At 45.7% G+C, this 27,509-nt stretch overlaps 1 long non-coding RNA gene across 1 annotated transcript; it reads left to right on the top strand.

The window, feature by feature from the left end:
• The first annotated feature begins 10,352 nt into the window (after positions 1-10,352).
• Positions 10,353-12,342, top strand: LOC136009415 (uncharacterized). Its single transcript, XR_010610549.1, has 3 exons — positions 10,353-10,573; positions 10,673-10,789; positions 12,012-12,342. It is a non-coding gene; the product is annotated as an uncharacterized LOC136009415 (long non-coding RNA).
• The last annotated feature ends 15,167 nt before the right edge of the window (positions 12,343-27,509 follow it).

Genomic DNA, 27,509 nt, shown 5'->3' with positions numbered 1-27,509 from the left:
GCTTTATTCAGCTAAGAGGATGGACAGTGATTTGGGAGTAAGCCAAGTTGCAGCTGATGTGAACAGAATTTGTGCTTTCTTACATATATGGAAATCTGGTACCATTTATCTTAATGGTGCATTCTAATTTAACTGATGTGTCTGACTTTTAGTTCTTGTCTTTAGTATCCATGCAGCTATTTAGTGCAGTTAATAACTCTTCATCTGATAGCAGTGGTGTGAAGATAAATTAACCAAATTGTGTACTGCACTTGGATGTGTAAGGGGGAGGTCAGAAATCTGACCTGGGGTTTAGAGAGAAGATGGATCTGAACTCTTCTCAGAAGTGCACAGCTAAAGGATAAGAGGTCATAGTTATGAAATGCACAGGAACAATTTTGACTGGATATAAAGAAAAGAAGGGAAAAAGCGCACCACAGCAAAAGAGGCTGACGCTGAAAAAGCCCCTCTCTCCCTCCCCCAGGTGCCTGTGGAAGCTCCATCCTTAGCAGTTTTCAAAACTGGACTGAACAAAAGCTTGAGTAACCTGATCTAATGTTGAAGTTGGCTCTGGGTAGATGGTTGGACTAGGTGACCTCCAAACGCTCCTTCCATTGAAAGTGATCTCCTGGACTGTGTTAGGAGTATGGAGAAAGTACAGGTCTGTGAGGACTGTGGCTAACAGTCACTGACTATGTTCAAAAGCTCCTTGGGATCTACAGTCTGTGATGGATGTAGAACAACAGAATTTGCTGAGGAACAATGAGATTTTAAAATCTGATATGATGAAAGAATCCAGGAACCCACCTTTGTGGAGGGAAACTTGTTACCACCAGTATGAACTCAGCAGCCTGCAAAGAGTTGTGAGAGGTCTTTTACTAACTGTGTTGGCAGCTCCCAGAAGCCAGTGTTAACCAAGGAGCCTGTACCGTGTAGATGAACAGTGGAAGGTTGCCTAAACCAGAGAGCCACTTGAAATTGTAGCACCAGCTTTCCTCAAGCTGATATTGGCAACAACTCGACTGCCTAGTCATTGAGTCTCTGTGTATGTTGTTTTGCATAGCTGTACATGAAGAAAAACATAACTCAAAAGCAATAGTAATCTGTATCTTCCCACCCAAAGATGTTGCAAGATTTAATGGCCTGAGAAGCTCTTCAAGAACCTGCTGGAGTGTTGCAAGTTCCGAAATCTCAACTTTGATTTGAAAGCTAAAGACAGCCCAGAGATTACTTTGCTAGAGCTTTTCTTCCCTAGCAGCTATGATGGTCTCAGAATCCAGCAGATAAAATGCTAGGAGGGAAGAACATGCTGGAGATGAAAATATTGCTGATCTTGACCCTCTTATGAACAAAACTTATTAGGAAAATTACTTCTGCTTGCTCCCCACTTCCGCATGCAAGCCACCTTCAGAAAAAGCTTCCAAGAAAGGTCCTTATCACCAGCAGTAGTTTTAAGTGTACATTATTGAAAGGACAGATGATTTCCCCAGGACGTGGCTAATTTAGTTCTGCACTTGTATGTGCCAATAAAAGCAGCCTCCAGACAATTACTTTCTTTTCCTCTTACTAGGAGAATTACACAAGTATCGCAGGGGTGAAAAGATCACAGGTATAGCAGGAGAACAATAAAAACAGACTTTGCCCACCTTCAAATCTGGTTTTGTTTGAGTAGCTGGGCAGCAAAAGCCAACTCCCTGGCTACAAAGGCCTGGAAGAAGCCAAGTTTGCTCCACTGACCTCATCCCTTCTCCTGCAGCAGCCTGGGAAGGAAGCAGGGACACTGCCTTCAGAGCAACACCCTGCCTCACAGCACTGAAAGCCTTTTCCTCATTGCTGTCTCATCTATCTCTGTAAGACCTATGCCCTTCAGCTGGTACAAGCTGCTGTAGGTGGTGTGTGGTGGTGTAAATAGAAGCAGAACACTTGTTAAATAAGTTAGGTCTGCTTGAGGCAGCACTCTTTCCCAGCCTTGGCCACAGCTGTGGGTCTAGCTGCAAATGTGTTGTTATTGCTGGGAAAGAGGAGTGTGAAGATGCGAGTGTCTAAATCCAGGCGGGGATTACCTGGGGGTTTGGAAGTGGGGAATTAGGGTGAGTTCAGTCCACCTCCTTCTTTCGCTCTGGTTTCCTGTTTCCCTCTTGCAGTTCCAGTCCATGCAGGTAACGCGTTCCGAGGCGGGTGCAGCTTGTTTTGATCTGTGCTCCTGCAGGCAGGGTGCTGCTGCCTGGCTGGTTGCCGAGGTGGATTTTGGGTGGCAGAGAGGCACCGTGTGCTGCTCTCTGGGTGCAGGACTGCGCTGCAGCCTCATTCCTGGACCCCAGAGCCAGGCGTGTGGCAGGACTCACAACCTGGTCGTCATCCTCACGGTCCTCTTGCATCCTTGCCACATGTCCCCTGCTCTGATATAGAGCATTATAGATCAAAGACCTTGACTCACCCAGGGCAAGCAATGCTAGCGTGCCATCAGGCACACGAATTCTGTCTCCCGGCAGCTCGGCTGCGTTTGCTTTGATGGTTTGTTTCAGCCCGGATTCGGGAGGTTTCCTGCTCGGGTGACCTGCGGGTGGCAGCAGCCGCCCGCGGCATCGCGGGCCTGGCCGTACGGGGAGCGCTGGTCGCTGGGTGGTGGCGCAGGGCAGCCCCCGAGGTAAAGGGGATGCAGGATCCCCGTCACGCATCGGGGGAGCCTGTGAGCAGGAAGGCGCCGTTGCGATGAAGGAACCTGGGCTGCAGCAAAAGGAGGTGATCCTCCCCCTCTATTCCGCTCCGGTGAGATGCCACTGCTTTCAGCTCTGGGGCCCCCGATAAAAGAGGGAGGTGGAGCTGTTTCTGCGAGTACAGAGTAACTGGAGCACCTCTCCTATGAAGACAGGCTGAGAGAGCTGAGCTTGTTTAGCTTGGAGAGAAGACTCAGGGAGGACCTTAAAGCAGCTTCCAGTACGTAAAGAGGGCCTACAAGAAGGCTGGAGAGGGACTTTTTACAAGGGCATGTAGTGACAGGACAAAGTGGCTTTAAGATGAAAAAGGGGAGATTTAGATTAGGCATTTGGAAGAAGTTCTTCACTGTGAGGGTGGTGAGACACTGGCACATGATCCCCAGAGAAGCTGAGGCGGTCCCATCCCTGGGCAAGTTGGACGGGGCTTTGAGCAACCAGGTCTAGTGGAAAGGTGTCCAGTTGGATTGGAATCAGGTCTAATGGAAAGTGGAAGGTTGGAGCCAGATGATCTTTCAGGTCCCTTCCAATCCAAACCATACCATGGTTCTATTTTGTAGAATCACATATACTCCATTGCTGCTGCCAGACAGAAGGTAGGCAGGATCTCTCTATTTCTACATTAAAATCGGTGAGATACGTGTCGATCTGGTGACAACCTCTGCTGTAAGTTATGATGGGATTGTAGCTTTCAGCACAGAAAAGGCAAGCTGTGCAGGTTTACAACTGACATAAAAGACCACAGTTTGTAAATCGAAGCTGCAGCCAGCAGGGTCTGAAAGCCCAGGGAACTGGGTGCAGGCACCATGGGTTAGGGCAGCAAAAGGGATCTGGGTACCCAAGTGCTGCCCTGTGCTGCTATAGGCTCCTAAAAGCGCAGAGTCCTAAAACCACTCTGCAGCTGCAGGCTGAGCTGCAGAATATCTGAATGCATTAAACACCCACCGGAACCAACAGAGTCCCTGAGGGTAATCTCAGGTGGGTGTTTTGTTGCCAAAGACTTGCCACCAAGATTAGAAGCCTGGGAATGCCCTTGTGTGTTTCTCCTCATGCTGTAGACGTTGGTGAACCCCAGCTGAGGTACCCAGCCCTCTCCAGGTGCTGCAGAGTGTCCCTGCGCACCTAATTCAGGGCTGTGGTTCCTGAACATAGCAGGGGGCCCTGAAAGGCTTGGTGCCGTAGGGCTGAGTTTCAGAGCACCTTTGTCTCTGCAAATGTGTCTGATGCTGGCATCCTTCTCCAAGGCTTGCCTATGAGCCAAGAGGAAAAAGCAGAAGTGACTGCATGGAACTGCTCTATTCATTTTCAAGGCCAGTAGAAGACAGTAGAATCTTATAAGTAATTTAAGGCAGAAAGCTTCTCTAACTTACAATGACTGTAATAGTTTAAAGAGGTTGCTTCATCACAACCCCTTATAACCTTCAGACCTGCCCTCAGTGGTGGTTAAGAACACGGAAGGTCCCAACTCTATCCATTACCAAATTTGGTCACTTTGCATCATTCTATCAGGGTCCAGGACCTTGGTGTTTCTTTTGGGAGGGCCAGAATCCTGTGGGATTGAATTAATTCTTACTGCATTACAATTAGGCAATAAAATCCTGAGACCACACACACAAATTCTTCCAGGCTACACTTCTCCTGAAGTCCTTGGGTAAGAACTGAGTAGGAGATGAACAATGCTTCAAGTTTGGCCCTTTGGGGTTTTTTTTTCCAAGCTAAGCATGTGCTCAGAGCCAGTTCAGGCAAGCCTGCTGTTTTCCAGTTGCTTTTCCCTGATGCCTGTGGGCATTGTACCTTAGGGTGCTCAGCTGCTTACAGAGCAGAGGACTGACCTGCTAAGGAAGGTATCTGAAACTACTGTGTCTTGCTCATTTTCTCTCTGCAGATATGACAGCTTCTACTTTACCCCCAGGTGCTCACTATGTGAATAGCATACATCCCACTAAGATGCATCCGTCGCGGCACACAAACTGAACTTGGCTGGGTTGATTCCATTGTGGTGACATCTGAAGTGCATTTCTAAGAATCAAAGAAGTGCCATCTGAGAATGGCCATGGGGGGATGTCTGGTAAAATGTGGGGAAACATGTTTGCATGACTCATAATTGTCCAACAGAGTGGGTGCTGCTTCCATTTCATTCCACAGCATGCTGGGCAGATAACTTCTGGCAACCAGAAATCCCTGTAGAGTCTGTTCATCATCAGCCAAAGCTCTTGCTGCTCTGCCTTGCCCAGACCCATGAGAACCTACTGAGCGGCCTGGAGATGGAACTGATGAGAGCTTGTGTTTCAACGAGTGCAGCTTTTAAACAGGCTCTGCCCATGGGGCTGATGCACAGACAGGTTTAATGACAAGTTAAAATCAATTACCCGATGTCCAGCCCCTGGCTGCTACCAGCAGTTGTCAGCAACAGGTCCTGTTTTGGGCTGGCTGAGGGTGGTTGTGCTGCCAGCTGGAATGACACAAAGTACCTCTGAACCCGAGCAGTGAAGCTGGCCTGGAGACTCCCTCAAGCAGTGTGCGAGTGGGACCCAGTTGCTCCCTGGATGCCTCCTGGCAGATTTTCTCCTGTGGGAGATGTGAGGAGTAGGGACGGGATAAAGAGGATGCTCCAACCCACAGTGCAGGTGCCTACTGGGACCTGCAGCCCTGTGACACCCGGCTTGGCTGCGGGCGCTCCCTGGCTTTGACACTTCTCACCCCTGCGAAAGGTGGTGGCTGCTGGGCCACAGTGCTGGCTGCGTTTTGAACCCAGCAGGAGGTTTGGCTGCTCAGATGGCTGGAATCCAGCTGGAGTGCCCTGCAGAGGCAGCTCCTGCCTTTCCCACACATGGGGTGCTGCCGTATTCTGTACTGGGACATGTCAGCTCCACCTGAAATGCCTGGCAGGAGCTGTGTCTGGAGCCACTACAGGCTTCCACCAAGCCCTGCAAGACGTCCGCAGTGGGAACCCTTTCTCTCCAAATGGTGATCTGCACCTCTTAGAAGATGCACTCTGCATTACTGCATTTTGGTCACTGGGTACGTACAGGAAAATAGGTCAGGAAGAAAAAGAACAGGAGCTGGGAAGGGGGATAATTACAGTGAGCAGGTGTTCCTCTTACACTGGAAATGGGCCTCTGGGAATGGTGCACTTTCAGTGCTGAGCTCCTCTGACACTCCGCAGTTCCTCATCTGGCCATAGTCAGCAAGGGACTGCAGTTAGGTCAGGCTATGGGAAATCACCCTAACCCCCGGGCATGGTGGAGTGGAAGGGTAGTGGCTTGCTTTCAACTAGGCAATATTCAAAGTCATTTCTCCCCCTCTTCTAGCTCACCGCATGATTTGCAAAGCCAGGAAACACATGGCCCTTTGTTTTTACGCTGTCTGATTTAGACAGTTGGTACGTGCTTTGCGGTGAACAGCGGTCATTCTGGTGAGTTGCGCTGCTAACAAGCTCTGATCTTTGCACTGCCTGGTAGAGAAGGCAGCTATCTGCTGTCCTCCATCCCAGCACTGGGGGCTGTCTCAGTGCGCTGTGGCCATGGCAGTGCATGGGGATGCTGCCAGCCAGGCACTAGCCCAGTGCAGTGGCTTATTTGCTGCTGCTTTCTGACACTCCACTGAGTGCCCATGAGAGCCCCAGTGTCTTCCCACTGACACCTCAACATTTCCACCTGACACTGCTGTGAGGGGTCAGGCTTGGGCTAGAGCCACTTCAGTGATGGTTTGGCAGGTCATCAGTAAAGGGTCTCTTGCCCTTTCTAGGACGGGAGCCACACATCTGTGGCATAGGAACGTGCGTGAGAGGAGGCCTGCAGAGCAGATGGTGGTGTGGTTACTGATGTGATGTGCTGCTTAGAGGGGGAAAGTCTGATGAGGAGCCATCCCCAATGTCCTGAGTGGGTAATGCAGTGCTGCCTGGAGGGAGTAGTGCAAGCATTTCCCAGATCACTTTGACATCCTTCTTAATACCAGGGGGATTCAGTGACAACAAAATGCACTTTTATGTTGAAATGCAGAACTAAACCCCCCACATTTCCAGAGGTAAAAGAGTTATTTGCAAGCATTAGAACAGAAACATGCGTTGATAATCACTGGTAACTTTGGCATGGACTCCTGAGACACCCCTCTGTGCTCAGAATTAATCTGCAGCTCTTGAGGTTGTCCCAGCCCATCAAGTCCACCTTCACGCTTCAGTCGGTGATGTCAGGCAGGGGCCTTAATCCCGAATGATCTCTCTTTGTGTATATCCTTGTTTCCTGGCAATCCACTGGTTATAAACACTCCTTGGGTTTCCCAGTAATGAATGCAGCATGTTGAAGATTAATTAGTTATGGTATGAATTTCTGCTCCTCATGTTAATTAATTTCAGCAGAGGCACATTTGCTGACCTCCCGAGGCTGGTGGAGCACAGCAGGTGCTTATACATGTCCATGTAAAGCAGTTACTAGAGGTAAATCAGCTACATTGATTGCAGAGTGCCCTGCTTTGTCTCAAGTGTAAATGCTGAAGCCAGCTCCTTTTCTCTTCATGCTTCAGGATGGCGGAGGTGGCTCTGCTAGCTTTGCTTAGCTCAGATTCTGTAGCAAAAGATGCATCGTAAGAACACCAGGTGACAGACATACTGAAGTAACGCTTTAAAAACCTGCCAATGCCAGTGCAGGCGGAGGGATTTAATGGAATATTGCTGAGAGTGGTTTTAAGGGTGGGATGCCACATTGCACCCACCAGTGGATCTGGGAAGATTCAGTGCTGGAGGCTCTGGTGTTATAATATGGAGACTGCTCCTGCACAGTGTATGTCAGAGTGTCAAAAACTTGCGAAAGTCGTGAATGTCCCTGCATCCCAAGTGGGCATATCTTGGGTTGTTTGCCGGCACTTGACACTGCGCAAGCTCAGTGACACAAGTTCAGTGTTTTAGGTGCCTTCCAGAAGAGCACCAGTTCTGTGCTCTGCAACTCCTTGTGCTTTGCTGTAGCAGACACATTTGGAGCCAAGATCTGACCGGGTGGCTTCATCAGCCTTCTGGGGAGAACTGAAGAGTTGCTAATTGTAACTACATAGTTTGGCATTGGGCCTTCCCTTCCTGCCTGCTGTGACTAGCCTGTGTGTTGGTCATGCTGTCCATTCAGCCACTGATGGCATCTCAGAGAAAGCCTTGAGGTAGGTAATGTTTCCTTTAAAGACTTCTGAGCTCATGAGAATGAGATAGTGCATTCCCATGTGGTTAAGTTATACGCTTACAAGTCCCGGCTAGAAGTGTTAGCAAAACAGCCTTGGTTGCTAGGAGGTGCTGTGTGGGGATTAATTAATCAGGATGGTTGTGCCTTCTGTTCGCTATCATTGCTGATGTAAAAGAGAGGTTTCCAAAGCTGAAAGTTGTGATGGACTCTTGTTGGGCTGAGACCTTTACATATAGAAACACACACTAAGACAGTTGTGGCAAATGTTAGTCATTACAAAATACTGCACAGAAAAAACTCAGTCTAAACTGTGAGGCCCACAAGAGGCTCTGTCTGCTCTAAGAAGTTCCCCTGTCCATGTTGTTACATGCAGCAACGACACAGAAGCAGCCAGGACTCTGCTAGTACGAAAGATTTTCTTCTTCCACTAAATGGGGAAAGAGGCTGAGAGATTTTTGGTCTGGTTTTGAAGCAACATGCTGAACTTTCTCAACACTCAAGTGAGAGACTTGGCTTGCCCCTTGCAAGAGCAAGGAATGCTACCGCAGGCTCTAATTCCTTTACTGCAGTCAGATGAGCTGCCTGTATGATCATTTTCTGATGTATTTCCATCAGTATGGCTTAAGTTAATAGTTGGGGAAGTAGATGGGATTAAAGTAAGTCAGCAGGCAAAACAGCAAATCCATGAAGAGTATTGTAAAACCTAATGGCGCTTGGAGCAGTCTCTTCAACTAGACCATGACATACTCCTGAAGCCCCAGACTGTGGCAGGCACAAGGCAGTCTTGACTACACTCACACACAGGGGATTGAATCCACACAGCTTTAAATGTTTTTAGGCACTAAACTCATTGGACAAGCAAGCTTGTTGATAGTTGGCTCCAAGCATCTGCTCCTTGGGAGGTACTATGCAAACAGAAATATTTAGTTTCCCATCAGCTGAAGTTGGGTGTTTCCTTGGTTCTTTGAGAAGAGTATAGGCAGAAGGCAGGCACGACATCCAAATTCCCCAAAGTCCTTTGCTGGTGACATTGCATCACAAACAAGACAACTGCCCCCAGGGGTCACGTATTCAATATACCCTGAACTAGGGATGGGGTCCCTAATTCTGCCTCCCATGGTTCTACCAGTCCTCAAGATTGATCCATGTTACGTGCTGCATGAGGCTGCGATTCAGATCCCCCCACCAGCATCTTCTGGTGCCTGGGCAGTTCAGTGGGTGCAATCACAGCAGAATGTCCAGGATCTGCAGGGGGTGTCAGGAAGGGAGAAGGTGGGATCCACAAACCAGTATGCGAGCTCTACTGGTGCAGGGTAGGGGGAACATGGAGAACGAGCTGCAAACTCACACCAAACCCCAATGTGTTCACCCAAGAGGTATTTCTGTTTTATCTCTCTTTCAGCCATGAAAAGAGGGGCCTGCACAGAAGATAAGGCAACCTTTTGTAACAGTGAGATCCTTGCACTCCATCCATAAAGGAACTCTTTATCCTGAAGGAATTCTACTCTGCATCTTCTTCTCAGAAGCATCCCTGAACCCCTGGTTTATTGAAGAATTGCAGGTGGCAGGAAGCAACTGGTGCACTGGGCTGATAATATGCATGGAAACAGTCTGATATATAAAAGCAAGAATGTAATCTAGTGGTTAAAATATCAGTTTGGAGGGGTGGGCTTGATCTTCACCACTGGGCTCTGCATTAGTTCCCTGGGGTGTATTGCAGCAGCAGCTCAGTATGGCCCTAAGCCCCTTCCAGGGGAAGAGAGGAGCAAATACTGCATCCCCAATTCTTTCCTGAGTGCTCTCTCTGCAAGGCTGCTACAAAAAACTTGTTGGATTCCATCCTCTGGCTATTTCAGGATGGAAATCACTGCTGTTTGAGCTGGTTTTTTGATTGTCTTTTGCAGATAGATATTGCTGGATACTCTAGAGATGTGCTGGGAATCCCTAAGGGACCAACCGGGCTGTCACAACAAAAAGTAGCTTGTGAATCTCAGCAGAAGACTTATGATAATCTTGGCCACAGCAGTGGCACCCAAGGGCATGCACAGGGTAGAATTTTAAGTACCTGAGAATATTGCTTGGCAAAATCCTGTTTTCTATGTCCTCTCAGGTGTATCATTGGGCTAGGAGGGGTTTGGTAGCTTGTTTTGCTAGTCACCCAAATTCCCCCTTGCATTGCACTTCAAGAGCTGATGTGTTCTAGAAATGAAGATTGATTCAGTCATTGCCTTTTCTGTACTCACATAATGTGTAGGTTATAAATGCTAGATGTGATTATAGTCACTTCCCTCTCCTATACGCTGCACACTTCCTTGCTAGCCTCAATGTAGAAGACCCTCTGCCCAAAGCTGAGAGGCTGCAGGCTGAGCAGTTTTGTCTCCTCTAGGGAATAGGATATTTCCTTCTGGGAGTTTGATCTCAGACACTGCAGCATCATTGCCCCAGTTGCTGCTATCACTGCTCTCCAGCACTGGAGTATCAGAGCAATGCTCATGTAAGCTGTTTTGCAGCCTGCAGCGACAACTATCTGCAATTTATGATGAACAGGATTACTGAAATACTGCGAGACAGCAGGCAGAGGACTTGCCATGCAGGCAGTGGAGCTGTGGTAAATCAGGCTGTGGAGTTACCCATGCACTTCCAGAAAAGGAAGGCCACGCAGCTGCAGAAATAACGCATTGCCCCACTGGTGCTGGAACCTCTCTTTGGCAAAAGGTTTGCTTAAAAGAGTTGTGACTGTGCAAGCCTACACTCCGTACCTGCGGTTACCTGCATCTAATGGGCTTTTTGTCTCGGTCTCACCTCTGTAATTAGATGAAGTGATAACCAAGAGGCAAGCCAGCATCTGTGGCACAGCTCCTGGACTTGCAGAACCTGTACTGCTGCTGACTTCTATTAGTCACTCTCAACAGTGGCTTTCAATGCAACCAGGTACAAACTGGATTTTACTTTGTTCCTCTTGGGTGTGTGATCCTGGCTGTAATTCTGCAAGTTAATTAGGTCCCTGCTGCCAAAATCAGTTGGGACAAGATATCTAAATACTTTTCAGAATGTGAGACCTGTGGGACTGTTCTGCTTGAGCAATTCAAATGCATGGAAGGATCCCTATAAGTATTTCATGGCCCCAAGGACAAACTATGGTGTGGCTGCAAAGCTAGCACATATGTGCCTCCACAAGAATAAACACATTGCAGCAGCAATGGAGAAACTCTGCTCTTAGCCTGTCAGTACTTACAGCTGACATGCGGAAAGACAGAGTATAGTTAATGTTTTAGAAATAGGCTTTGTACCAATACAGGTTTTCAGTTTTCAATATGTCTTTTAAACGAAGCAGAAATTACATGCCTATCTGCCCTCAGATTTTCCTCATTAGCATTAATCAAGCACACTTGACTCGCTTACAGATGAATTTGATTAGGATCATGTATACTCTTAGGAACCAAAAATAATGAATCACGACTTGAGCGTACGTGCTGCTGCAGCCAACATTGTTGCTTGGTGTCTGCTGCAGAAGTGAACTAACAGAAAATTCCTAGAACTGGGATCCAAACCATTGGCAACAGGAGATGGCAAATGGCACACTTGAAATAAAGAAAGCAGGACCACACAAAGTGGGAAAGCTATAAAGTGCACAGTTATTTAAATGACTGTATAGCTGGTTGAGATTCTTTATTTTCTGATGCAGAAAGAGCTACAATGGAAAACTTCACCCTGTCTACATGCATACACAAATGTTTTTGCATGCGTCCCAGCCTGTGTAGCTGTTAGATCTGTGAGCTCACTTACTCTTCTCATTTTATAATGCCAACAGATTCTTCCGTTCATCGGTTTTCAGCACTGAAGGAAAAAGGTGTCTTCCAAGAACAACAGTAAAAAGCACTTGCGCTGTACGTTGAGCATGTACAGCAGCATAGCTCTGTGTGCAAATCATGTTTTATGCACTTGCCACTGCACGTGTAAATATACGCAAAGCCCACGTGCACAAGCACTCCTTGAGAAGCCGGCAGGGGATGTATCATTGCGCTGCCTGTAGAATTGTTTGTTGATAGGAAGAAAAATGCAGAACAGAGAAGTGTTTCTGTTTTGACAGTTCACTGCTATGCCACATAAATTACTCTGACCTTCTCTCATCCTCTTTTTGTTTTTTTTTCAGATAGTTTTATTGTGTGGTAATTCTTGAGCACACCCATCTCACCAGCGAGGTCCCTGAAGACTGTCTGTGTGATAAAAAGATGCAAGATTATATGTATTATCTCTTATCCCTACTAACACAACAACTGCCTGGGCCTTTGATAGATCTGAAATCTACTGCATCGTTTACCTAAGTGACAGAAAATGCCTTTAAGAGAAGAAGTAGGCATATGATGAAGCCTTGGGTGGGATGATATAGTGTGAGGTGTCCCTGCCCATGGCAGGGCGGTTGGAACTAGATGATCTTGAGGTCTTTTCCAACCCTAACTATTCTATGATTCTGTGATTCTATGAGAAGGGAATAATACATAAAGAAACATCTGCACTGAGGTCATTTGTCATTTTTGGAAAGGTCTTGGAAAACAGTACATTCATTTGGTATAGCGTCATGCTCATGACACTATGGGTCTTCTATTCACTCACAGGCCTCATCTGGCATGTATCAAGCTTTTATCATGTTTGTAGGATCCCTGCTGTATGCACGGGCTGCAGGATCCTCCCTGACCCTGCCCAGTTCTCGCACTGTCTTAGGAGGCATTGCTGTCCCTGCTGTGTAATGCTTAGTTTGGAGCAGGTGCTTTGTACATTAGCTGTTTGCTTTTCTCTTTTGCCATTTCCCCCATTTGCCAAGCAAGGCCCCGGGGTATCCTGTGCCATCTCTGCTTTACAGTCTCTGAGCTGTTGCTGCAGACTTGGCTGAGGGGTGACTTTGCCCCAAGCCTCCACCCTCCATCACAAGGACATCCCGCGCCCTCAAATCCTCCAAACCACATTTAAGAACCACTTCTTCAGGAACAAAATCCACCTAAGCAAATGCATGCAATGACCAGAGAAGGTAACTGTGCTGCTACGGAGCAGCGGATGCCCTGGGTGCAACTGTTGATAGATTTCCACATGAATTCAGATCCCTACCAGGGAGTTGCAGTTCCCGTGAGCTCTCACCCGTTGCTGCTATAACAGCACCAGATATATGTGCATGGTGTTGCACAACTTCTTCCAAGATAAAATGCGTGGTGAGGGAGTCACCTTGGAAGAGAAGTGGTAAAGCAGCATCTTCACTGGCTGTGGGTGCTGTTGCAGCTCCTGTGCTTCCACTCCTTGTTGGTTTATGAAACACCAGAACTGCCTTGGGAGTAGCTCATTGGTAAATATTGAGCTATGAGGGGAATACACAAAGAAAAGAAAGTTTGAAAAGCAGAAATGTATTTCATACAAGGGTTTTATGGTCTTTTTCAAGTGCAGATGTGTCAAAATGATTCCACTGGAAACTTTATATAAAATGATTAATGTAAAGGGGTTCTCGCAATCCTGGCATCTCCCTCCCCTCTCTCAAGAGCTGTTGTAGCTCATGGCAGCTCTGTTCTGCATACTGGGAGCATCAGCAGCTGGAAATTATCATTTGTTAGTCTTATTTGTTCTGTAGCTCGTTTCAGTGACTCTACTAGTAATGAGGGCTTTTGCCCTTTTACCTTTGGGACAGCTTGAATTCCTCTTACAGCCAGAAATCATTGAATTATAACAAGCAGGAAGAAAAAGTAGCATTTAGTATGGTATTCAGACGAGTTGTGGGCATTCCTCAAATTCCTTCAGAGGACAGTCAGAGGGACAGATGTGTCATTGCAGCTCTGGGATCTCTTTCACCAGTGCTCTGCTATTGTATGATGCTCTTCTTAAAAACTCTCCCTTGCTTCTTTGCCTTCCTAAAGATTTTATCCAAGAGTTCTCTGCTGCCTCTTGGACTTAAAGTTACTTTTGAACTTCAGGTCTCTCTAATGAAGTCGTGTCACTTTCTTGCAGGGCTGGGCTGCTGTGTGCAGGTCTGACCATCCCTGGCTGCCCATTGCAGTTCCTAAGCCTTCGTCACATGGTGCAGGCAGCTTTCTTCAAGGAGGGAGGATTTGGAATCTGAGTTTAGGATACTCATCATCTCCCTGGTGGGTTCTGGGGCATTTACTTCGGTTGTGCCTTTACTGGACAGAGGGTTTTCCTGGTGGCTCTTTGCCTTCTCAGGGAGGTGGGAGGAGTATGTTTTCTCTTCTTCCCTGGCTCACGCTAACTGTTTCCATGAAAAGTCTGAGATAAATTGAATCCATACATAGTAACCAGAGAGACCACAGTGATGGTGTCAGTCCTACTCTGCCAGCACTCCCTCTATGCCAGAGGAGTTCCTAGAATAAAAAGGGTGAGATAGAAAAAGCCTGTCAGCTACAGCCAGTGACAGCCAACGCGGTGACCTTTCCTTCCTCGTGTTCCTCAGTGTTGTGTTGGCCGCCCTTCCGATGGCTCTGTCTGTACTCTTGGGCAGCACAGCATCCTGGGGTCATTATCCCTCAGATGTTTAGACCCAGGATGCATCCTGGCTCTTGTGTGCCTCTGTGGGATCTCCTTCCTGAGGGGAGAGGATGCATGTTCATACCTTGTCCTCAGGACATGACCAGTGTGCCCAGCCCTCCGGTGGGACAGCAGCGAGGTGGCACTGCTGGCAGGGACCCCGCTGTCACCACGAGACCCCCCTTTTCCAAGCAGCTCTTACTCAGCCCTTTATTCCTACTGATGTCAAGGGTGCCTGTTTAAGGAGCAAATGAATCTGCCACAGGAATCTCCTGTGTTGGGATTACATGTGCTATTAATAAAAATTGCCTTCAATTTCTAAATTGAGGCACTTAGAACCCACAATGAATGCATTCTGCATTAATGAAAAAACCCAACATCTTTTTTTCTGAAATTTAAGTAGACCCATGAACTTTTGTATCATGCGTGCTATTTTAAAACTGTAAATCTATTCCACTTTTTCCGTTGTGGTTGTTTTCATATTCCATTATGTTCTTGCATAGGCAAGTCTTTGGTCTTCTAATATAAAGGATTTTATGTTTCCAGGCGCAGGTTTTCAGGCCCAGCTCAGTAGGCTTGGTAAGATCTAGTTTTCAGACACTCAATTTTCTACGGTGCAAGATTAAAGAGGAATTGAAGAAAGTTTTAAGACACCAAGGCACCAAGAAATTATTGCTAACTTCTAGAAATTTAGATGAAGGTGTTCTTAATATTTGGCTTTTAATGAAAAGCAGCAAGAAAACATGAAAATAGGCAAATTATTTCCTGCAGTTTCTGATTCTAACAGACTGTGTAAGGCCTAATGTTGTGTTATGCCATAGATCATGAACACAGCCTGAAACTGGATGACAAATTGTGTAGGCAATGTAAAGGCATGCTAAAAGCCCAAAGCTATTTTGAATTCTGTTAGGGAATGTACTCAACTGTGTTCCAAAGAAAATCTCTTTTCCATAGCAATGAAGGAGAATTTATCTACAGGCTCCACTCTTCCATACTTTTTCCTGTGCTGTCGCTTGTGCTTAGAAGATCCCTACAGACCAGAGCTATAGCATTTTCTGTTAAAATCTACATAGAAGGTTTCTTTGATTATTCTTCAAATATTTGATGTTTGTTGTGATGCTGATTTGCTCTGGCCGTTGCCTTTCCTATTAACCAGTGCTCTCTATTTCCTTCTGGTTTCCATGCCTCTAGTTTAATAATGAGGCTGACAGTTGTCTGGGGCAAGGGCTATATTTTTGATGGACATTTGTGTAGTGCTTGTCATTATGGTGCTTGGTTTCTGACTGTGGATGTCAAATAATAATGGTGTTTCCAATTCTTTCAAACTCCAGCTCTGTAACTGTTTCAGAAGTTCTCTTTTAAATACTTAGAAGCAAATTATTATTTTAGCAATACTTTCCCCATCAGTTATGATTTCTTTTAATAATCTAAGTACTTTTTCCAACATTCCTCACAAGAGCCGTGTTACGCCTGTATCATTTTAGTGATTTAAAGCCCAAGACTTAACAATACGGAGATCTGCTCCAGATGTCTGAATAAAACTGCACAGTGCAACCACTGAAACCCAAGCGCTGCTGCTGGGCAGGGAGTGCCTTGCAAATGAGAGGCAGGACAAGGGTTACAATATGCGTCTTCTAATACCTGGCATATGCCTTCAGTGTCAGCAATGATTCAATCTTCAGTGTTATTTCCTTGGAGTAAGGAATACTTAAGGAATACTTAAGGGATGCTCTTGTCTTAGCGTAGCAAATTACATAAACATCAGAGGCATTAGAGCACTGTCATCAATAAACATCCCTAATTAGTGAAACCCTCTTGTCGCTGGTTCGTCATTGTATCCTGTCTCTACTGTTGAGTTAATCTCTTTCTATTTCCTAACTGGAAATCAGGATCTACTTCTGTATTAAGCCAGTCTCTAATCCTTGTACCCAGCTAAACATAACCAAAGTCTATTTATATTTTGGGCTATCCCCAATTAAACAGAAAAATACTATAACCTAGTTCAGACGTTGGGTAACACTGAGTATTAAGAGTGGTTATTTATATCGTTAAGACCTTTCAGACTTGCTGTGTTAAATAAAAGCTTGGACTAAGCTTTTTAATGCTTGCTGTCACAGCCACATGGGCTTGAATTTGGAGCAATGTGATGATGACCCCCAAATTTGCTGGCTTGGCTGGGATCTCCTGCATGTTCCCTGTCTGGGATGGTGGCTGAAGTCCCTGGCTTGCCTGAGCACTACAGGAGGCAGCTCCTATGGCAGCTGTGAGTGTTTTGATGTGGTTTTGAACTTGGCAGCTCCTTCCCTCCACTGCAGCCAGCGAAGTGACAGCAAGCAGGAGGTTCTGTTCAACCTGCTCAGGAATCTCTCCGTGTATGCTGGTGTTTGATAAATCAGTTTTCCCCCAGATGCAGTAAGTACAGTTTGTGCATTAAAACAGGTGAGTTTTGGGAACTTGCTGCTCTGTTTGCAGGGAGGTATACACTCCACAGTGCATCATGGAAAGGCAATAATTAAAGTAGTGACGCAGAATTAAAATAAACAAAAATGTTACTACCAGGTGATTTGTGCAGCTCTAATGAAATTGGTAATTAATATTGGAGACAGTGCATTACATTTGACTGTACAAGGCACTGTATCTCACTTTCTCATGTCTGAGCTTGGGGTTATTCTGTCTTTTGCTTAGCTACACAATGCAGAGAGCTGGTGTGGCTTCCAGTCTTTAGTCATGGCTGCTTGTCACTGTCACTGGGCTCTGTTTTTCTAGAAAGAATAAGTACATGTGACTGCTGCTTCCATTGCTTCTGGACTAAGCCAGGGCCAGGCAGCTGTTTCTCCTAGTACTGGGTGCTAAAATGGTGAAGGTGGAGCAGCATCTTCAACAGGGGACTATGCTACGTGCTGCTGCCCCTGAGAAATCACTGGCATGGTCTGGAGGTGAAACGAGAGCTGTGGGGCCAACAGCAGAGTGCTGCCAAGTACATTCAAGATGTGTATACACGAAATAGCTCACTTCCCACACATTGTGTGTTAAGAATCTGCCCTTTCAATCACAGGACCTTTTTATTGCACTTTCCTAACATCCAGGAACTTTTCCCCTCACTGTGGAAAGTACTTTCCAGTGTTCTTTAGACATGGAAAATAAAATAATCTGAAAACCAGCTGCTTGCAAGCCGTGTATGTCCTTCACAGAATGTTACATTTCGTATCTGACATCTCCAGAGCTTGACTGCTCCCTGCCTGGAGAAGAAATAATTTCATCTCGTCTTGTCTCAACCCTCCTCTCATCACAGGTGAAATGTTGTTAATGCTGGCTGTCCTCATCTCCACATCCTCACTTTCTCCCAGTTCTACAGACTTCGGGCCTGAAGTTGATCAAACGTGCGTGTTCTCTTTTCTGTAGAACAAGGACTACGCATGAGTATTTTGCTCCGTGATGTGACTGTGAACAGAGCAGCTGGTACTCACTTCAGGCAGAGACAGCCAGAGCTAGGACACCCAGAGGGAAACTTCTGTTTTCTTTTGGAAAGCTGGAGAAAGGCCTCCCCTGCCTATCGGCTAGGTAAAAAGCCATGATAATTATGCTACTGATGGTTCAAGAATGCTTTGGAAAGCCAAAGTCATGGAGCTCTTAGGTTTCTGCTAGTTGTTTTGGGCTGAGGAGACCTAGCTCCTTAATATAGTTACATTACTGTAAGCAATATGAGACACTGGGAGCTGAGAGCCTAAGGACTTCCGAAGAGAGCACATTTCTGGGATCCTGGGGTTATAAAAAACTACAGTTAATGTAACATCTTCAAGCAGGAGACAGTGCTGTACCCGCAAAGCTGTTCCAAGAGTAGGAACTCTCTGTTTTTGTCTCTTGACCTCTCTTCCCATCCTCACTTTTTTCTGATTCAGTTAGAAGGTGAACAAGTTAACAAGTTCTATACACCAGGTGTTGTATATGTTATGTATTAATTGTGTGGTTAATCAGAAAATAATCTGAAGGTGCTGTTGAAGGCCTTCTGCAATGTGAGGGCAGAGAGCAGGGAGAATCTAGGGTCACAAAAGCAGTAGATACGCTCTGTCCTTTGTGTGAAGTGTCAGAAGCATCCAGGCGTGTATATTGTACAGGTTTTGCTGAACCACCACAAGTGGGTATATGGGGCAGAAGCCTGATGCCATGTGGACCATTATGAAAGTCCATGTGGACTTCCACTGCTGTTTTCCCTTTACATAATTTGAACATGTTTCTAAATTTCAATCAGGCTTGATTTTCACTTATTTTAAGGGTGACTTCTGATACATACCAGTGTGGGCAGAGGAGGCCTTTCATAACAGCAGATATTTGAAGATGTTCAGGTAAGCTGTCCGAGTTTTTTCATGTGATCCTCTAATCATAGAACCATAGAATAGTTAGGGTTGGAAAGGACCTTAAGAGCATCTAGTGAAAGAACATTTTGTTCCCTAAGGGTACTGCTCATTTTGTCTTCATCTTTTGCTCAAGCTGTGAGTGAGGGAGAGTGCGGGAGGCAATTCAGTGCTGAAGCCTACCTAAGCTGCTCTGGCATCCTTCCTGAAAGAGCCTGTTTCCCTCCACTGACTCAGAGAGCCAAAGCTGCCCTTGTGAATACCCTGCTCATGAGGCAAAGAGCTTCTGGAGGCATCATACTGCCCAGCAGTGGTGATGTAATTGCTGGCAGTATGGTCTCGGGTCAGAAGTCAAACAGGAGTGGGCTTGTAACTAGGAGACCAAAATATTTTCTCTGCCTTCTGCAGTGGGCTGTGTCCATATTGTTCCCCCTCCTGTTTCTGTTTGTTCACTATGATATGTTTTATCATCTGAGTTCATGTTTGTGGTACACTGGGTCCTGCTTTACAACATGACAGCCTTGTTTAGAATCCATCGGAGCTAGGTTGCAGGGAGCACACAGTGCAGCGGAAGGGAGAGCGGGGCTGTGTGGTTGGCTTGGTTGTTCTGCTCCACTGGACAAATGAGGACCTACCTAGAACCAAGGTTTGGAGAGCATCAAAAATCAGATCTATCTTATAAGTTATGCCAGAACTATGTTCCTTGAGTCTGTGATTTATAATTAGCTATTTCTCTTTCAGCTCCTAAATCTGCCAGCCTAGCCATTGATTAAACTTCCAGCAACATGGAGGATTTGTGAAAACCAAGTCTGTAGCTGCTTCCACAGGCTCTGGAAAGGAAAGCTTTTTCCCACCAGTTTAGTTTCATACTTCACAGGAGCAATGCATGTCAGGTACCCAGCTTTGGAGCAACTCACCCAAGAAACATGCTGGGCAACAGAGGGACATTCCCTTTTCTAGATATGCACATCTCTGAATCAGTAGTACAGTCAGTGTCCTTGGCTTCATGAGAACAAGTCCTCCTTTATCAATGTGAAACTTTGGTAGCTTTCAGTGTAGAAAAAGCTCAGAAAGCGTTAAATAATGTGCTGATTACCATGAAGAGGGAAAAATGTGTGTGACAGAGACCTTGCAGTCTACTGCTTCTGAAAAGAATGGTGTTGTCCCACACATTATCACAGGAATGTAATTTTGCAGATGCATGATTTGCACTGGAAAACAATGCAGTGAAAATATTAAAGGCCCTGCTAGCCATCGAAGCTGTTGATTTCAGTTACTAATGATGGCTTTTTCATTATGCCCAGCTCCTGTGTTTATGGCCTGCTTTCAAAATGAATAAATTGTATTAAAACAATAGAGAAAAAGCAAAAGACAAACAAGTGGCGGTTGTAGGAGGTCACCCAGCAGCCTAAGCACAGACATACATGTGTGAGTGTATGTGTCCCAGCTAGAGGGCTTGAGAAGAGCCTGCTGTAGCTGTGCCACCCCTTTCTGACTCCTACAGGAACAGAAGAGCCTTCAGCGCCAAGGAACTGGCTTTGTGGAGTAAGATTGTAGCTGACAGCACTGTAACTGCTGGTATTTCATGGAGTGTGCTCCCTGAAACACATTCTGGCTGTAATCTTCCTTTTACAGGAGGCTGGCTGGATGGAGCAGGACGTGTTTATGGTCATGCACAGTGATAACATGAGCTTGGCTTGCAGAAGCAGGGCAGAAAACTCCACAAACCATGCTGCCATATGTCAGAGGCTGCAAAGAAACAGCAGTTGGTGCTTGGTTGGTGTGGATGGTGACAGAAGTAATTCCTTCCCAGAAGTGTCCCAGAAGCTTCTGAGAAAAGAACCCTGTTGACACCCACACTGAACACACACATGTACTGGCTTCTCCAGTTTTTTTAGCCAAGTTGCTTGTGCATTTATGCACCTCCTGTACTACTGCAGGATAGTTTTATTCAGCATTGCATATGTAGTGATTACATCTTGAACCTTGTTTTACTGCACATCTGAAAAGACACAGGTAAAAATTAGCCTTTAGGCTGTTAAGGATTTCTTCACTTCATTTGACTGCCAGCCCAGCTTTCAGACAGTGCAGTTTAAGGCTAGCTTTAGTGCAGAGATGTTCATCTCCCATCCTTCCCTGTTCAGTGGGGATGGAGGTATCTATCTCCATGATTCACACAACCTATGTTAGATGAATCACCCCAGAGCTGCCTGGTTAACCCTTTCCACTTCCCTGTGGGAACCAAGGCAAGAAGTTTAAAGGAGGTAAAATGAATCCTGTCTGCAGGGCCTGGCACTCAGTTGTCCTGTCATAATCACAGTACAGCAGAGACGAAGAATTGGAGCCTCCAAAAGAAAATAAACAACATATCTTCACTTATAAGTTCGTTTTCACGTCTCCCATTTTGGAAAGGTGGAAAGTACATGCTGAAAGACATGGGAGTAAAGCTGTATGAATAAAAGAGGTGCCATTGTTCAATTAAATAGACATTAATTTCACCTGATTGTGCAGAGCGTCTTGCCCAAAGGCATTTTGTACTGCTCCAATCCGCTTACAGCCTGATGCTGGAGAGAGTATGTGCTTTGCTGATAAACATGAGCCCAGGAGCCAGAAAATCCAAACAAAGTGGTGAATCACTGAGCAATCACAGGAAGCATCACTGAACTAGATGTTGGTGTGCTGAGTAGGCAGGCGAACACTGAACCAGGGGCACTGGACGGGTGATACTGTAAATGGGGAGAGAGATGTTGAGAGCTGTTGGAGAGAGCTCCCTCCAAGCAGACCATATTTAGCTGTGGTTTTATTGTTGCTAGGCGTCTGTGCAGTGAAGAGAGAGGAGGGGAGGGATACAATGCCCATACTCCAGCTGTGGCCTGACTGTCTTTTGGAAGAGGAGTGTAGCTGTTTAGTCACCATTAGTCACCAATGTTTAGTGCATTTTTACACAACACCTTTCTCCTGGTGCAGATGTGAGTAACAGCCCTGGTGTGACCTCGACTGAAACCGACCCGGTTGAACTCAGCTCTGCCTTGGCCTAACCTCCTCCATGTGCCACCACCTTTCCTCAAGGAGTGCACCAGGTGGGTGTTGAGGCAGTGAGGGCACCCATAGCCCTGCTTCACTTTCCCAGGGCTCCTGGAACCTGCCGAGGACCCCATGTCAGCCACTGCCCCAGAAATGGGATTACTCCACCCAGACAATGAGCCCAAACACCTTGTAATGATGTGGAACCCGGAGGAGTTTGGGTGGGTTGGGAACTGAGGTGGGTTGGATTGCTCAGTGGTGCTCCCTTTCCATCCCAGGCAGGCTTGTCATGGAGATAAACACAGTAAGGACTTGAAAGACAAACTCTGGCCACCACATGGAATAGTTCTACAGTAAATTTGCTGCTATTGGCAGTTTTTTGTGCACTGCCACGTACATGTTTGTGTGAGTAGGTCTGAGTACTGGTAACTGCTGGCTGCAGTTGATGTAAGAGTCTTGGGGACCACAGTGAAGAAGAAATTACATTTGGAGCAGAAGACTTCTTTTTGGCTTTCCTTTACACAGTTCTGAAGATCAGGGGCCCAGATAACTCTGCTGCAGTTTCTAGCCTATGGTTTGCTGATGCAGAAGTTACCTATTATTAAATTACCACAATGACTTAGTGCTATAAAATCAAGTTCTTGAAAGCTGTGAATCCTGCAGCTGCAAAGGAGACTGTGGCTCCTGAACCTGATGTGCTGAGGACGGTGGCATACTACAAAGATCCCAGCTGCAAAGAATGGTCTGTGTTGGTGCCATTTGTCTGAAGGCCTTTTTAGCTCAGTATTCAAAGAACACTTATGGCTCGCTCGCATCCTACTATTATTAGTATATTATGATTTTTTGTAAGTTTGCACTGATGCCATTTGAAAAGCACATTTATTTATGTCATACACGACTTAATCCTATTCCCTGGACAATTATTGGCAGAATTCATTAACGTCATTCAGTGCAAAAGTGGGAAAGAGGCAGTCATTTTTCTCTGTAACTCTTCCTGAAATAACCCTTTTTTGCCATTTGCTCTTTATCATAGTTGGATGTTTTCCATAGATGACAGTCATTTTAATTGTTTTTATTTTCAGTGAACTAGCCTAAAGAGTAACTTGTGTTTCATTGTGAATTGAGCTGCAATACTTCTTCTGGCCGCTCATTTCTCACTTTGCTGAGTATTCGGCTGTGCTGACTCAATGTGTTAATGGGGAAAACACCGTCTGGACACCCATTACAGTCATCAAGGCTTTATAGTGCATGGATATGGAGCACACCTTCCTTTTGGTACATGGAAATCCAGATTATCCACAAGTAATAGACTAACGAGGTGTTCTCTAGTGAGGTAGCTGAGTAAAGGCAATCAAATTCCCTGAGAATTCTAATGCTGCCTTTTACTGCTCTCCTGTGCACAAGGAGTACAGACCAATGCTTCTTCCCTGTCCTTGTGCTCCATCACCAAAGGATCATGTTTGCTTTTAGCTCTCAGTTAAGGAATTGTAAAAATGCTGCTGTGGTGTGGGAGAGAAGAAGGTGGTGGAACAAATTCAGGGTACCCTGCAAGCAATTGCTGGGAACAGTCTACCAAATTTACCCTGAAGAGAGAAGCGGCTTGTTTTTCAGATGGGGGGAGGCACTTCCAGGTGCTCCTGATTCTGTTCCCTAAAAATGAATCAAAGTTTCACTATTGCTCAATTTCTGAGTGTCTTTCGATGCCCTGTCCCCTACTTAAGACCCTCAATAGTTCTCCTCAGGCACATAATTCTTCATTTCCTTATCTCATGCCTCTATAGCTCAGAGTATTTTACCCCTGGCAGTTTTCTTATTCAGCATGAAACTTCTTACCTGGTCACTGGATGTGAAGCAGGAAAGGCCAGGGCAAAGCTGTGGCATGAGTTGGTGTAAATGAGCTAATGGTCCCATTGCCATGGGCCTAATGCAGCTAATACGCGTGTATTTTTGTTTTCTGTTCTGCGCTTGCTCACTGGGCTGCCTGTGGCCCTATATGCTGCAGGAATGGATGGTGACACTGGAGTGGCTCCCCTGGGGAGCACAGTAATCACAGGTACCCCTGGTGTGTCCAGCATTATCCAGCCTCACATCGTGCCTACACCCAAAACCATTTCTGTCTGTAGCTAATGCTCTTGGTGGGGCTACGAACTGCCACAGGCAGCACTGACAAATGTGAGAGCAGAGCAAATGTGAAATGCTGCAATGATCTGGGGGAAACGAAGGCGGTGGATTTTATTCATTGCTTTCACAGGCGACTGTTGTGAGCCCAGTCTATTAAGGTCCTCTGAGGGGAAAGATGAAGAAGTACTCTCCTGCTAAGTGCAAAGGGAGAAAGTGCACTTTCAGACACTCTGCACTCAATTTCTACTAAAATAAATCTGAATTTTGTTTATTCTGCTTTTCTGAGGTTTTTCTTCTTGCATTTCCCTCCCCCTCCAAGATGATTCAGGTCCTCTCTATGCACAAACCTTATTGCAGAAGGTGGGTTGAGGAACTACTTTTGCCTTCATATACATAAGTACAAAATGGCTAATTAAGCGTCAGCTAAAAAACACTGCTGGTTTATATCCAATGGAAAATTTCTGCTTAATTCTCTGGGCATCACCTGGTCTAATTGTAACTAGCTGGAGAAGGATTGCAGAACTGTTACTCTGAGATGTTTACTTCATCCTGGCTGCAGGAGCATTCCTTTAAGACATGATTATTGAAGCAGAGAATGGATAAGATGGGTGAAAAGCAATTGCCACCAGTTTTGATCCCGCATCAGGTGGTAACCTGCTTTACGACAGCATCTGGCCTTATGGTTTGTCTCTTCTTGTGCCTGTGTGTCAGGCAGTCTCCGCTGCAGAGACGATCACCAGTGAAGGGTGCAAGAGGGCAGAATAGTGCAGGACTACATCAGCCTCTATCGATCTCTGGGATTGCATTTGGAAATCCAAACCTATAGTCAGCTCTATTGATGTTGTGGTTTAAGCCCAGCCAGTAACTCAGATGCAGCCGTTCGCTCACCTCCCTCCTTCCCTCCCCCTCTGGGTGGGATGGGGAGGAGAATCAAAAGAATGTAAATCTCACAGGTTGAGATAAGAACAGCCCAGTAACTAAGGTATGGTATAAACCCCCTTTGGTTAGTTTGCGTCAGGTGTCCTGTCTCTGCTTCTTCCTGGCTTCTTGTGCTCCTCCTCACCGGCAGAGCATGAGAGACTGAAAAGTCCCTGATCAGGGTAAGCACTACTGAGCAACAACTAAAAACATCAGTGTGTTATCAGCGTTGTTCTCAGACCGAAGCCAAAACACAGCACTGCACCAGCTACTAGGAAGGAGGAATAAAAACCCTGTTACAGCTGAACCCAGGATGATTGAGAAGGGTTCACTTCATATATTTCATTAACCAACCTGCTATTGTCCCTTGCAAGTGAGTGCCAGGTGGCTGAAAATGCTGCATCTCTCTCCAGCTTCAAAACAGAGAGGGTAAAAGTTTTCCCCACGTCTATCTTCACCACTGATTTCACTACTACTGCATTTCTAATTTCACTGCTGATTGAAATTCATGAGTGCTGGTGGCATTGCCTGAGGAACAAGAGCTTTTCATCATGTGTAGGCAGACGGCAGCACAGATCTGAAGAGTTAATTGTCCAGTTTGTAAAACAGAATAAGCTCAGAAGAGGCAGTACAAAGGAAAACATACCTGCAGATTTGCCAGGTTCAAGAACTTCATGCCACAGCTGGGACAACCCTGGATGGCTTCACAAAAGAGACACATATTGTGTGGTCATTGGAGAGCTGTGTTTTCTTTGTCTGCCTTGAATTATGAAGAGGTTATGGAAGATGATGCCCAGCTATTCCTAATGTAACACTAACCATAACTAAACACAAAGGCTTTTCTGACTTTGGTTTATTTCTGCTGTCTGCACTTTCTGCTATGATATACGTTAAACATTTGGGTGAGACGTTAGAGCCTGCAGTCCTGCTGAGATCAGTCTGGCCATAAATCTCTCCAGTCCTGGGGTGGACAGGTTTTGCTCTTTTACTTGCAGTGACAAATTACAGACAACTTAAAGAGAGCTAAGTGAACCCAAGGTGCAGAACACCATACTCCAGCCACCCCCTCCCCTTCATCATTTCCAGCATGTTTCAAGAGAATGAGCAACTTCAGTTGAGTATGCCAATAGCAAGCATCTTTTCTGCAAACCACTGGCCATGCCAGAAACCTTCCCTGACAGAGATGTTGTTGCATTTTGTGCAGTAAGTATTAAAAGCCACTCCGTGCATCCTACACAGAGGGACGTGACGCTTTGTGCTCTTTGGGATTATCACCCAGCAGCAGAGACTCAGACCCTGATGTGTAAGGGACTGAAGAGGTGAAGATGCAGGCTTGGGGCCAGTTCCACTGCTGCCAGTCACTGAAACACAGGTGAAGGAAAATGAGGGCATATTTTTGCTCACTTCTTCCCTCAGTAGATGTGAGTAATTTCCATGTACACTGGTGGGTGCATGTTACTTTTGGAAAAGCTCCTGGCTCTTCAAACGTAAGAATGGGCTCATGAAAAATCTCATGGAAAGTCATGGAAAATCTTCATGAAGGCCAAGGAATGCCATAAAGCTGAAGGGGATACAAAGGAAGCAGATTTCAGTTGAAGAATTTAGTAAGGGTCTGCTTTTTCAGAGGAAAACTAATCAATTTTACAGCAGAAGAATGTGAAATAAGTGCTAAGCTGCAATCATAGCAAGAGATGTTCTTTTGTGCATATCATTGCTCTCTTCAATAAAGGTACATTGCCAGTTAATGGCTTGCTTGCCTGTAGCGAGAAGGGTGAGAAGAATGGGCTCATGAAAAAATATTCTTTCTCCTGCTCAGACTTCCTACATGCTGGATAAGAATTAGTCACCTATCAGATTTAGGGGCTGACAGAGTAACTAGGAGATTGTAAACACAAAGGAAAGCTGTAGGAGCTTGGGTTTGAGCTCATCATACTTAACCCAGAGACTGGATAATTGAGAGACGACTATAGGGTTTCCATATACTTTCATGTAAGTTGTACTACCCTTCCCAAGAAGTGCTGTGAAAGTTTATTACTCTTCATTTGTTGATGAGGGAGTCCTTTGTGTATGTTGTTAGAAGTGTCATCTGGTGGTACATGTTACAGGTTTGTATTTTTTTTCCTTCTGGCAATATTTCTTCCAACAATGAGCTATGAGAATATAAGAACTTAAGGGGCAGCCCCTGGGTTTGTGGGTTTGTAGCATGTACACAATGTAGTCATCTTTCCTGTGGACAGGATCAGCAGCGAGCTACTCCAGCTTTGTGCAGGCTTTGTGTGTTTTGATGGGCCTTTGTCACCATTCAGCCAAGTAACACTGAATTTGTATCTGGAAGTTTTTCCAAGTCCTGGCTAGTAAAGGGTTGCAGCAGAAGTGGAAGCAGTTCAGGAACTTGGATGAAGTCACTTGAGGGCCGACAGAGAAAAATAGGATTGTATATATTAGAGCTTTTAAACAAAACCCAACCCCAAACAACAGAATAATATTCCTACTTTAAAGACAATTCCAAAAGAACACTCAGATATTTTATTCCAAAGAAATGTTTTGTCCAGCAGGGGGTTAAGCGTATTTTGCAGACAGAGAACATAATATATTTACAGGATTTTATGCATTGATGAAACTTAGGTAATTTTCAAATCACCATTATTTCTGGTAGCACTTAACTGTAAAACTGAGTGAGGCAAAATAACACATATTATTTTGGGTTTTTCCAC

Source organism: Lathamus discolor, chromosome 2, assembly GCF_037157495.1.
Source record: "Lathamus discolor isolate bLatDis1 chromosome 2, bLatDis1.hap1, whole genome shotgun sequence".
Lineage (NCBI taxonomy): Eukaryota > Metazoa > Chordata > Aves > Psittaciformes > Psittacidae > Lathamus > Lathamus discolor.
The sequence above is the reverse complement of the archived record's forward strand: the minus strand, read 5'-3'. Positions and strand labels throughout refer to the sequence as shown.